Below are 13939 nucleotides of genomic sequence, written 5' to 3'. Positions count from 1 at the left end.
GGAGAATTGTATGTAGATGGATGGCAGAAGTCCTTAAAATGGGAAGTGTTTTTTCTTGGAGGTCTCCTCCTAAGCTGACTGGGGAAGCATAAAGTTTTCTTAAAGCAACTGACCGGTCTCTGTGTCATCTATCCCGACCACCTCGCTACATTCTTGGATGCAGGCTGCACAGCAGGTGCGACAACAAACATATTCACAGAACACAGAAGGGCATCCCACATCCTCTTCTCTTTTCTGTCTAGATAAAAAGAAAGGTTTTAATTTTAGTATAGTAAAGTTATATATAACATAACTGTTATCAAGCAAGAAATATAGTTAACAATATTTAGTTCACTAACATTTGGAAAAATTTAAAGAAAGTATTCTATCATCTATCTTATTTTTGTGAGTCTAAAATTTTATATGTAACTTATCTTGTGTCATAACTAAGGCAAACAATAACCATGATTATCTGTCTTAAACTCCATCAAAGACTCCAGAAGGATGATATATGAACTCTAGAAACAACAGAGACATCTGGCTGCCTGGACAATCACTCAAGGTTGCTCTGCAATGTTGGGGCATCCATCTTCAGCCTATTGGCCTAGCATCTGTGACAGATTTTCTGTGAAGCAGGATTTTATGAAGGGCTCTCCCATCTTGTCTTGACAAAGTTTTGCAAGCACACTTTTTGTGTCTTATTTGTTCAATTTGGATAGCACATTGTCAGCAGTCGAGGCAAGGACAATATTTTTTACCCAGTGGCTACTTTTGCCATAAAGAAAATAAACTCCATGTGGAGTTTCTTAGATGCCCATTATCTTCTCTGAAGCAGATTGGTACTTCCAATAGCATACATGTCTCATTGTCATGAAAAACCCTAATAAACCATTTAAAATGCTATATTCTGAAGGTCTCTGAAAGGTTTTGAAGAATACGTGTGCATTTGAAATATATCTCTGTGTATCTAGGAAACCTTATGTAACTATAAGTTTTGACTATTATAGATGACTACAATCTATATTTAATTATATACTATATTTTAAAAGAGCTGTATAAACACAATACCTAAACAAGAGGAGAAATATACATATATAAAGATTGACCTTAAATTTGTATCAATAAACCAAAATCCATATCAATGCAAAGTACATCATATTCCCTTTTTCCTTAATGAAAACAAATATTTATAAACAATATTTGGGAATGTGGGCATAGTTCTGCCTAAACTGCTTCCTGCTGTTTGGGTGCACTGTCAATCCCAAGGAGATCCTGAGAAAACCCAGAACACTGGGAAATCCTGACTGCATCATCTCAGCTGTTTTGGATGCTGGATCACCTGGACCACTGATTCATGAGGGGTTTTGCTTGGTCAAACCATATTAGTCTGGAAGGAATCCACAGGTTTTCATATTCTGTGGAAACAAAAGCACAATATCTTTTCTAAAGTAACCTGTCCTTAGATTTAAATTTTGAAGTAAAGGTATTTTCAAAATATATAAGTTGGATTAATCCAGCAGGATTTATAATCAAATATCTTTCAGTGGCTGTTGCTCCTTTTTTTAGCATTCAAACAATTTAAAGACAACATAATAACATACAGTATCCAGATGCTCTGTGTATGCTCCACCTTTATGTGACTTTTTTATTACTCTATTTCTTTTACTTTTATTTTTTCATTTTTTGAGACAGGGTTTCTCTGTGTAACTTTGGCTGTCATTGAACTCACTCTGTAGACTAGACTGGCCTTGAAACCACAGATATCTGCTTGCTTTTGCCTCCGGAGTGCTAGGATTAAAGCCATGTGTCACCACACATGACTATTTCTTTTTTTAAGGACTTTCTCCATACTTTTATCTTCCTCTCCCAAGCCTATGTATATTTTTAAAACACACTGTAAACTGTTTAGAGTTTTTTCCCTCTTTTTCTGACTGTGAGTCTTTAATCTACTAAGCAGCATGGCTATGATTAGAGTGACAGCTGACCCCACCCTTTTCCTTGGCTTTCTGAAAGTCTAGTTTCATTTCAGAGTTTCTAGATTCATGTCACCAACAAGAAGCATTCCACTGGTTGCTTGTAAGCACCATCTAACTATTTGGCAGCAGGGCCTCTTTTTATGTTTTATTTATTCTTATTTTTTATTTACCTTTTTACACATATTACTCTTAGTTCCCATTCCCTTCCCTCTTCCTCTAGCCCTCCATTCCTCCCAACCCCCCATCCCACTCCATCTCCCTTCTACTCTCCAGGGAGGGTAAGCCCTTCCATGAGGGATTTTCAGAGTCTGTCATATAATCCCGGGCAAGGCCTAGGTCCTCCCCTATGTGTCCAGGCTGAGAGAGCATCCCTTCATGTGGAAAGGGCTTCAGGAATAAATAATGATCTACTCTCCAAGGTCCCATAAGTTGCTGAGGCCTCTTCTCTGACACCCAGGTTGGGGGAGAGGGAGTGTCTGGATCAGTCCCATGCTGGTCTCTCAGTCTGGGGTCCATGCATTCCCCTTTGTTTAGGTCAGCTGCCTCTGTGGGTTTTGCCAGCCTGGTCTTGATTACTTTGCTCATCATTTCTCTTTGCAGCTGGATTCCAGGAGTTCAGTTCAGTGTTTAGCTGTGGGTGTCTGTCTCTGCTTCCATCAGCCACTGGATGATGGTTCTAGGATGGCACATAAGATAGTCATCAATATCATTATCAGGGGAGGGCATTTAAGGTAGCCTTAATGCCAGTTGGTGTCATTTTTGTAGATCTGTGAAGATCTCACTAGTGCCAGATCTCTTCTCCAACTTATAATGGCTCCCTCTATTATAGTATCTCTCATCCTTCTCTCCTCTATTCTTGTCCTGGCTCAACCTTCCTTTTCTCCCGTGTCCTCCTCTCCCCTCCTCTTCTCCCCCTATCTTTCTCCTATCTCCCCACCCCTCCCCCTGCTCCCAATCCAATTAGGAGATCTCCTCCCATAACCCTTTTCTGGGTTACAGTGCATATTTCTCTTAGGGTTCTCCATACTTCCCAGACTCGCTAGCAGTGGGATTGTAGGCTAGCAATCCCCTGTTTCATGTCTAAAATCCATATATGAGTGAGTACATACCATGTTTGTCACTCAGGATGATTTCTTCCAATGCCATCCATTTGTCAGCAAATTTCAAGATTCCATTTTTTTTCCTACTGAGTAGTACTCTATTGTGTAAATGTACCACATTTTCACCATCCAGTCTTCAGTTGAGGTGCATCTAGGTTGCTTCCAGGTTCTAGCTATTACAAATAATGCTGCTATGAACATAGTTGAGCAGATGTCCTTATTGTATGAGTTTACATCATTTGGGTATATGCCTGAGAGTGGAATTGCTGGATCTTGTGGTAGACTGATTTCCATTTTCCTGAGAAACCACCATACTGATTTCCAAAGTGGCTGTACAAGTTTGCACTCCCACCAGAAGTGGAGGAATGTTCCCCGTTCTCCAATCCCCTATCCAGAATAAACTGTTATTGGTGTTTTTGATTTTAGATATTCTGACAGGTGTAAGATGGTATCTCAGAGTTGTTTTCATTTGCATTTCCCTGATGCCTAAGGATGTTGAACAATTTCTTAAGTGCCTTTTAGCCATTTTAGAACCCTCTATTGAGAATTCTCTATTTAGATCTGTACTCCACTTTTTAATTGGATTGGTTGGTATTTTGAAGACTTGCTTCTTTAGTTCTTTGTAAATTTTGGAGATCAGCCCTCTGTCAGATGTGGGGTTGGTGAATACCTTCTCCCATTCTGTGGGCTGTTGTTTTGTCTTGTTGACTGTATCCTTTACCTTTCAGAAGCTTCTAAGTTTCAGGAGGTCCCATTTATTAATTGTCGATATCAGTGTCTGTGCTATTGGTATTATGTTCAGGAAACAGTCTCCTGTACCAATTCATTCAAGGGTACTTCCCACCTTCTCTTTCAAGAGTTTCAGTGTGGCTGGATTGATGTTGAGGTCTATGGTCCATTTGGACTTAGGTTTTGTGTATGGTGATAGATATGGATCTATCTGCAGTCTCCTACACACCAGCATCCAGCTACTCCAGCATCATTTGTTAAAGATGCTTTCTTTTTTCCATTGTATAGTTTTAGCTTCTTTGTCAAAGATCAGGTGTTCAAAGGTGTGTGTATTTATATCAGGGTCTTTGATTCGATTCCATTGGTCTACCTGTCTGTTTTTCTTCCAATACCAAGCTGTTCAGGACTATATCTCTATAGCAGAGTTTGAAATCAGGGATGGTGATGCCTCCTGAAGTTCCTTTATTGTACAGGGTTGTTTTGACTATACTGGGTCTTTTGTTTTTCCATATAAAGTTGAGGACTGTCCTTTTGAGGTCTGTGAAAAATTGTGCTGGTATTTTGATAGGGATTGCATTGAATCTGTAGATTGCTTTTGGTAAAATTGTCATTTTTATTATGTTGATCCTACCTATCCAAGAGCATGGGAGATCTTTCCATTTTCTGGTATCTTCTTTATTTCTTTCTTTAGAGACTCAAATTTCTTGCTATACAGGTCTTTAACTTGTTTGGTTAACGTTATCCCCAGATATTTAATGTTTTTGCAGCTATTGTAAAAGGTGATGTTTCTCTGATTTCTTTCTCAGCCCATTTATCGTCTGTATATAATAGGGCTACTGACTTTTTTGAGTTAACCTTGTATCCTGCCACTTTGCTGAAGGCGTTTATCAGCTATAGGAATTCCCTGGTAGAGTTTTTCAGGTCACTTATGTAAACTATCATATCATCTGCAAATAGTGAAATTTTGACTTCTTCCTTTCCAATTTGTATCCCCTTGATCTCCTTTTGTTGTCTTATTGCTCTAGCTAGAACTTCAAGTACAATATTGAAGAGATATGGAGAGAGTGGACAGACTTGTCTTGTTCCTGATTTTAGAGTAATAGCATTGAGTTTCTCTCCATTTAGTTTGATGTTAGCTGTTGGTTTACTGTAAATTGCTTTTATTATGTTCGGGTATGTTCCTGTTATCCCTGATCTCTCTATTATTATGAAGGGGTGTTGGATTTTGTCAAAGGCTTTTTCAGCATCCAGTGAGATGATCATGTGGTTTTTCTTTTGCAGTTTGTTTATATGGTGGATTACATTGACGGATTTTCATATGTTGAGCCATCCCTGCATCCCTGGGATGAAGACTACTTGATCATGGTGTATGATATTTTTGATGTGTCCTTGGATGTGATTTGCTAGCATTTTATTAAATATTTTTGCATCAATGTTGGTTAGCAGGGCCTTGTAAAAAGAGCCGTGTGGTATTTGCCACTATTGCTGAGTCAGGAAGCCTCTGTTTAAAGATCTGTGCCCTCTTCTTGCCTCTAGCAAACAGAGCCCACCCGAGAAAATGCTGCTATCAAGAAGCTCTGTTTGACTTTGTTCTTTTGCTTTTAAAATCTCATTTTGAAGCTTTTGTTAGGTTTTAGTGTGGAAATTATTGTCCTCATTGGGTGCTATTTGATGATGGAGGATTCTGTCTCAACTGGTTCTACAGCTGTTTAGTCCCAAATACATACACAGAGGCTTATATTCATTATAAAGTGTTAGTCTGATGGCTTAGGCTTCTACTGGCTAGCTCTCTCTTAATTATTAACACATTTCTATTAAACTATGTGTTGCCACAAGATTGTGGCTTACCTATAATGCTCCTGCAGGTTACTCCTTTGGTGGCTACATGGTATCTCCGTTGAGACTGCTCCTCTGTCTTTCCTCTTCCCAGAAACCTCCTAGTTTGGTCGCTCCATCTGTACTTCCTGCCTGGCTACTAGAAAATCAGAATTTATTCATCAGTAAGAAAAACATATTCAGAGCATAGAAGGTCATCCCCCATCATCCATCTTCCATTTTCACACATATTTAAGAGGGTTGTATGGAGCCATGTCACCTACAGACTCAGAACCTCCAGGACTCTTGGCTGGTATGAGGCATGCTAAAGTTTGAGAATGATGACAGGAGAATAGGGCCCTGGCAGAGTTTGTTCAAGGCAAGGTTTTTAAGTCATGGGATATAGAACCAAAGAGCAGGGAATGTCAGTGGTAAGGAACAATGGAGGATGACTCTGGTTTGGGGCAGAGGTGCTTTATCATATATATATATATATATATATATATATATATATATATGTGTGTGTGTGTGTGTGTGTGTGTGTGTGTGTGTGTGTGTGTGTGTGTATGAGAGAATGAGAGCAGGAGACATAGGCTTGAGAAGGGAAAAATGGGGTGCACACCAGACTCACCATATACTTTAGAGTCAGGGGACCTTGTTATAAACCCCTAAGGAACATTTTCATATCTGTGAATTTTCAGTGAGTCACTTTGTATTATCTGGGCTTTGGATACTAAGGCCCTGGGAAGAGACAGTTGGTAGGAACATCCCTGTCTTATCCTCAAGAACAGACCAGCCAGAGATGCCACACATTGCTGCTGGTGAATTAAGTGCTCAGCCTAAAACACCAACCATAAAACACCAGGGTGAGATCTCAGTCAGAAAGAACTTGAGTCCCTTGGCTGCTACTTGTTATTTGAAAAACCTTGAGATCACTTTCATGTCCTCAGTTGTTAAGGGGGATGGAGCCAACATCTGTGTACAAGCTTGTAATCTCAGAGCGAGAAGATCAGGAGTTCAAGGTCAGCTATATGAACCTTTACCTCAAATAAATAAACTAATTAATGTAATTAGTTGGAGGGGGCTATGGATCCTAAGGATAATGTAGACCAGACAACTACAGGTGTCTGCAGTTCATATATAGGCTATTGGGCACCAAGTTAAGAGGATTTTAATGCTTATGACTCAGTGGTTGTCATGAGATTCAAAATAAGGCACCCATCTGGGTACCACTCAGCTGGGAGCCTGGTGCTAATAGGTGCCCAGAGAGTCCTAATTGCCATCATGACTACTGAAAATAGTATTGATGGCATATTGCTTGATAGCAAGTTTACCATGCAAGTTTCCAATGCCCATGTCCTCACGTGGGACCCAGATGTGAGTTTAAGTCATCAGACCCTGACTGGTGGTTTTCTTCCGAGTGTCACAAGACTGGCTCATTGCACATGAAAAGCATTTTATAGCTTGATCTGGAGTCCCTGTGAAGTGTGTAAGTCTCTCCTCTAGAGGAGAGGATGATTGGTGGCTTCATGAATTGAAATGAATAATGTGGATACAGGGTATTGAGTACTGTAATGGACTCCAAAGAAAGAACCTGAGTTATTTATGATTAATCCCAATGGGCACAAGGGGCACATGGAGCTGTCTCTTTCCTCAGATCAGCATTATTGTGGCAGGAGCTACTCCAGGTCTCCCAGTTGGGAACTTACACACACCATACAGCATTATGACGAAAGATTCCATTTTCCTCCTGTCACCACCTCTGTGCTACCACTGGTTTGCTCCCTGGTGATGTAGTGCTCTGATGAACACTCATTTAAACATGTTGTGGGGCATCCCTCCAAATCCCTATCTGCAATTCATTGCTGCTACTATTTGCCACATTTTTCTTCTGGCTTCTCTGGCAGAGCAAGAAGATAACATGACTTCATAGGTCTCCTCATCTCTCCTGACTTCTCTTTTCTTGTCTGCAGATGGTGGCTGTCTTCACTCTTTTTGCTACCTCCAATGCCTTGTCACTCAAAGAGCTGCCAGCATAAAGGGAAAACCAGTTTTCTCCAATGGAGTGTTACTGGGTATACCAATTACACTCTAGAACAGTCCTGAAGCCAAGGAGTCTACACAAAATGAACTCAGTGGTAGCTTTGTGGACTTTTATTTTCATTTTGCTTTGTTTGGCCATTTTTTGTCTTATTGACCTTTTTCTTGTTTGTTTTCATTTTCATTTTTGTCTTCTCTTTGTTTTTTGTTTTTGCTTTGTGGCTTGCTTACAGGTTTGGTCCATTATCATCATTGTGGGACAAGGCATCATGCAGGTAGGCATGGTGATGGAGATGTAGCTGGGAGTCCCACATCTTGCAGGCAACAGGAAATAGTCTGAGACACTGGCCAGTATCTTGAGCATATATATGACCTCAAAGGCAGCCTCCACAATACATGAATACACACACACATACACACTCACCCAGAGAGAGAGAGAGAGAGAGAGAGAGAGAGAGAGAGAGAGAGAATGAGAGAAAAAGAGAGAGGCACACAGAGAGATAGAGAGAGAGAGACACAGAGAGTGAAAGACTAAGTGAGAGAGAACATATAATTGGGTGTGGAGGGAGGAGTATCTGAGAAGAGTTGGGGGAAGGGAAAATCATCATCAAAATGTACTTATGAAAAATTTACTTAAAGAAACAAACTAACTGCTGCCGGCAGTCTCTGTTACTTCAGTTTATACTGGATCAGATCTCCACTGCAGGGGACTATGTTATCTTTGGGATCAATCATGCCCCTCTTCTTTAGTCTTCACATCCCCAACATCCATTGCCAAGGTCATTGGTCTGCCTTCCACCTTCTCTCTATCCCTTCTGAAAGTTTAGAATGCTAGACCTCATCAAGCTTATTCATGAGGCTCAAAAGTGACCTCATGTGGTAGGATGACTCCATTCTCAGCAAACAATTCAAAGAAAAGAAAGTAATGTACAGTACCTAGACTCTCTGTGTAGTTTCCATCTTGTATGGCTTTTTATTATCTAATTATTTATATATTCATTTATTTTAGGTTCTTTTTTTGAGACAGGATTTCTTTGTGTATTTTTGGCTGTCCTGGAACTCATTCTGTAGACCAGGCTGGCCTTAAAATTATAGTGAAACCCCTGCCTCTGCCTCCTGAGTGCTGGGATTAGAGGCACATTCCACAACACCCAGCTACTCCTATCTCTTTTTTAAGGACTGTCTCCTTGCTCTTTTCTCTCCCAAGCCTACATATATTTATAAATGTTTAGAGGTTTTTCTTCATCAGTGAGTCTGGAAAGACACTCCATGTAGTCACCGAAGGAGTAATATGCTGGAGCATTATGGGTAAGCTACAGCCTAGTGGCAATACACAGTTTAATAGAAATGGGTTAATAATTAAGATGAAGCTAGCCAGTAAGAAACTGAGCTATTGACCAAACAGTTTATAAATAATATAAGCCTCGATGTGTTTATTTGGAAATAAGCAGCTATGGGACCAGGCAGAACAGAAACTTGTCTTCAACATCTCACTTTGGAATCCTCTAACTCCTCACTCATAGCTCTTCAAAACATTTGTCAGCCACTGTCTGGCATAAAGCAAGGCTTTGTGATGTCACTAAGGATATTGCTGCCCTCTGGCCACTGAAGGCAGACACAGGAGATGGATGAGTGAGATCATGGTCAAGGAACTATAGGTGATAAGTCGTCCTTCCTTGGGGGACTACTCATGATGTATGAGCTAGATTAAATGGTTAAGCATCAACAGCACTCTTGCTTAAGGGTCAACAGCATTCTTCATTCAAAGAGTGGAAGGCTAGAGAAGAAAAGTGTTGTTTGTTTATGCTAAAACATATACAACTCTACAATCCACTTAACACATGCTCTTGAGGAGACCATTGCTGGCATCTCTTACTACTCATTTCTGTCTCCTACTGGGGTTTTATGATGGGAAAATAAACTTATTATAAAAACTTTGCACATTGGTATTAAAAACAACCCACCAACTTTCAATCTGTTGTGGTTGTCTTTATTTCTAAAGGTTTTGTGTCCTCAATGGCCCTGATTTTTATTGGGTTGCTGTTACCCCTAGTTGGCATTTACTATGAAACATAGATATATTAAGAAGTGTCCTAATGACACCCGCTGGACGCCACTCACCATTTTCCTTGCTCTGCCCTGAGCAGTCAGGCAATTTCTCCTAGATAATTTGAATCAGTCATCCAAGTCATAATGGAGAACACATCTGTGCTTAGTGTTTTATGACACAAGGGACCTGAAAAAGCCAGGATGGATAGACCTGGTAATTAGACTAATTTTGTGTCCTTAATGAAAGAGTTCCATGTCTGGGACCTAAACATCTAACTCAGCAACACCCAAAGTTAAACACAGGATGTGGGAACTTTTTGTGAGTGTATTACTGGGTCTCGTCATCACGAAGAGAGTGCTTACTTTCACTCTCAATTTTCTGGATGCATGTATTTGGTTTTATGAAAAACAACATCATACTTTGGTCACTATCTCAAAAATACATCAAATAGTGTACAGTTCAGGACTCCAACGGTACAGTTTGGTCCTAGTTAGTGCTGTCTTTAGACTTTAGTAGGACACTCCATCCTCCAGTCTAGTGGGCTACTACTTCTGGATATAGCTGGTACATGATGATGAAAAAACATGATGAGTTTGAGCCATGTGCATTGATTACCTTGAAGCAGAATTCAAAGTCAGAGCATTTTATACCCTCAGATGAATGAAGAAGCACACAGAAGAGACTATTAGCATGAGTATGGTGTGTGGTGAAGTAGAATGTTTAGTGTTAACTGTCATACTTGACAAAGTCTAGAACTGCCCTACCAAGGCCCGTGAATGGTGCTGCCAACATTCAGGGTGAGTCTCTCTGCCTCTGTTAGGCCTTCTGGATTTCCCTCAGATACATCAGAGCTGTTTCCTAGAGGATTCTAAATTCCATCAGGTTGACAACCACCATGTATTGACCATCCATAGCACAATAGGCAGGACATCTTATCTATCTGGTATGTACATCTTTGGCATTTAGGTACCAAGTTGTGTGTTCATTAGCAATTTGTCCCATAGAATGAATGTGAAGCAAAGAGAACACATTTGGACAATAGCTAGTAAGGAAGAGGAGGGTGAGAATTGCCTCTAAGGGCAAATATCTCAAGAGTGGTAGATATGTTTCATTGAGTTCTCCACATCACAGGGAGAACACTGAATCTCAGAGGGCAAAGTGATTGCTCAGGGCCACAAGGCAAGACTGTGGGAAACTGAGCCTCAAGGAGAGGGTACCTGACTGTACCTTATATGGAACACATGGTCTTTAAAGCCAGATGATGACCAATGACATTCACTCAATTTTGGGAGCAGCTACATCTCACCCTCAGCCTCTGGAGAGAAGAATGGAGCTGTGTTTTTGATAAGACAGGCTACTGCATATTGTGCATAGTGTTTATCAATATTCCCTCCAGTGCCTTACCTATGGGTGCTGATATGGTTGCACCAATCTGGACATGAGAACAGCATTGTGCTGTAGTTTGGGTTGCTAATTATGGGGGTAGGGGAACGCTGAGAGGAGTTACCACTGGGATATTAAGAAGATTGCCAGTTTTTTTTTTTTTTGCACAGTTGTTATGTAAAGGTTGTAGTAGAGGTAATGTTGCCTAAGACACCAAGGCCACTGTGTGCCACAGAAGGAGACCAAATCCTAACCGTATATTTCAGTTAGTGATAAAAGAGCTTGCATAATGAAGTCAGTTTTAATGTGGTCATATGGGATGTTATAGTATTTCAGTTTAAATGGGGGAAAACAAAACAAAACAACAGTCATTTCCATTTTCTGAGTGATTCATGAACGTTTTCAATTCTGATAGTTCAGGTTCCTAAGTGATACACACCTCCAGGATCTGGGTCTCATCTTTAGTAATGCCAAGTATGCATATGGTTCACCTGATTTGGGACACTGATGACAGGACACTGTCTCTGCATCTCTGTTCCTGTGCTTCTTACTGCCAGCTCCCAGATGGTGACTTCCAGACTTTTCTTTGAAACATGAACTACTATTGTTCATTAAAACTGTCTTCAGGTTAAAACCTGCTAAAAAGAAAACCAAATTCTTAAAAAATAAGAACAATGGAATCACTTTTCCATTACAAGTAAAAGGGATTTGTGACTGCAGACCCAAGATTGCAGATCTGCAATGGCTCCACCTTGTGGAAGAAACACAAAGATTCTTGGTCATCCCAGATTTAAACTTCGTTTTTTTTATATAGACATACCTTTAGGAGGCATTACTGAGAAATGCAATTCTTCTGTTTTCATACCCACCAGAATTCATATTTAAGACTTATGTTGGGTTCACTATATGGTTTAGATTGTATCACATTCCAAGCTTAATAAAATCTTTGAAACTACTTCTACTCTGCCATTGGAGATTAATGACTACTGGTTCCACCTCAGGCTGGTTATAATGCATTCAATGTCACAGAGCATGGGTGCAGAGACCTCGGAGACTCTTGGCTTGAATTCCATAGCTAGGTAGATTTCTTAGCAAGTATATATTGATACCAAGATTATATTTAGTTGCACCAGCTTTTGGAGGGAAAAAAGGTGGCTTTCTTTCTTCTTTCTTCTTTCTTTCTTTCTTTCTTTCTTTCTTTCTTTCTTTCTTTCTTTCTTCTCTTTCCCTCTCCCTCCCTTCCTCCCTCCCTCTCTCTCTGTTTCTCTTCTTTCTTTCTTTCTTTCTTTCTTTCTTTCTTTCTTTCTTTCTTTCTTTCTTTCTTTCTGTCTTTCTTTCTTCTGTCACAGTAGATAGAAAAATTCTTCTTGTTTCTGGTTCCCACTACTTGGTTGCCCACTGAAGTTTGTAATAGATGTCTACATTTTTCATTGTATGTGTATGTAATTAATTAAAATTAAAAATATGTTTATAGTAGTTCTTTGTGATGGCTAATACTGATTGTCAACTTTATAGAATCTTGAATTACTTAGAAGATGAGCCTTTGGGCTTGCTGTGAGGGATTATCTAGACACTCTACAACAATGGTTCTCAACATTCCTAATGCTGTGAGCCTTTAACACAGTACCTCATGTTGTGTTGACCCAAAATTGTAAAATTATTTCATTGTTACTCCATCACTGTAATTTTGCTACTGTTATGAATTGTATGTAAATACCTGACATGCAGGCTATCTGGGGATGTGACCCACACTTAGAACCTCTGATCCAGCTTATGCTAACTGAGATAGGAAAGCCTATTCTAACTGTGCACAGCACTATTTCCTGTTCTTGGGTCCTGGACTGCATCCTGCATGAAGAGGAAACAGCATGCTGAACACCAGCAACCATCACTCTCTGCCTCCTGCTGTGGATGTCACATGACCAGCTGCTGTTACCAGGACTTTCCTGCTATGATGGGTCAAATTTCGAGCCTAAACAACCCCTTTCTCCCTTAAGTTGTTTTTGTTAGGGTATTTTATCAGCAACAAGAAAAGCAACCAAGACATTCCCTTATTATTAAACATTGATATTATTAAACATTGATGTACACACCAAGGAGGCCTTGTGAATCCATAATCTTTATACTAAAAGTCATTCGTAGTAGGCACAATGGTACATACACTCATGAGTCCGTCTAGGTCAAGGCTAACCTGGTCTACATGTTTGAGAAGATCATTCACATTGAAACAGACTTTCTATTGAAAGCTTAACATAAGAAAATGGCTGTGTTAGCAGAAAGACATATGGGTCTTGGGTAGCTTTTCTTCTCAGGTAGCAAGTGGACTGCTTGGAATAGCTGAAGAAGGGAAACAAGGTCAGAATAGCTGGAAGATTCTGAATGAGAGAGGACGTACTGGTCAAAGTGGTTTGGAGAAGTACAAACTGTGGGTTATTACCACATGGGGACACATCCTTGACCTCCTTACATCGGAGATCTCAGTAAGAACACAAAGCAAGCATATACAGGGGGTAGACTGACCTTAAGTCTATGTACCAAAGGTTTATTCTGTTGAACAGAATATTGAAACCCAAATCAACAAAGAACTAAACAATTTACCCAACCTAGCTTTTCCTAATGGCTACTAAGTGGTGGAGTTGGGATCTGAACCCACATTCTCGTGTTTCACACTCTGCTAATCCTTGAAGCCCAATAGTTCTTGGAAAATTTGTGAAAATCTCTTCAAGTTTGTTACTTTCTAATGAATCATGAATGTTGGTTATGGTTTAACTGGAATAAGGGGCAGGAATGGGGAAATCTATGCAGTGATTTCCCTTCCCTGTGGTGTGACCCTGAAGGAAGAGGACGAGGTGTTGTGCTGTAGAAAC

General features: G+C 40.0%; 1 long non-coding RNA gene across 1 annotated transcript; it reads right to left on the bottom strand.

Moving 5' to 3' along the window:
- Window positions 1-204: 204 nt before the first annotated feature.
- Window positions 205-9796, bottom strand: LOC121136250. Its single transcript, XR_005873389.1, has 3 exons — window positions 9761-9796; window positions 5633-5759; window positions 205-238 (listed from the first exon to the last, which is right to left on the bottom strand). It is a non-coding gene; the product is annotated as an uncharacterized LOC121136250 (long non-coding RNA).
- Between the last annotated feature and the right edge of the window lie 4143 nt (window positions 9797-13939).

Source organism: Mesocricetus auratus, unplaced genomic scaffold (genome assembly GCF_017639785.1).
Source record: "Mesocricetus auratus isolate SY011 unplaced genomic scaffold, BCM_Maur_2.0 Super-Scaffold_100055, whole genome shotgun sequence".
NCBI lineage: Eukaryota > Metazoa > Chordata > Mammalia > Rodentia > Cricetidae > Mesocricetus > Mesocricetus auratus.
The sequence above is the reverse complement of the archived record's forward strand: the minus strand, read 5'-3'. Positions and strand labels throughout refer to the sequence as shown.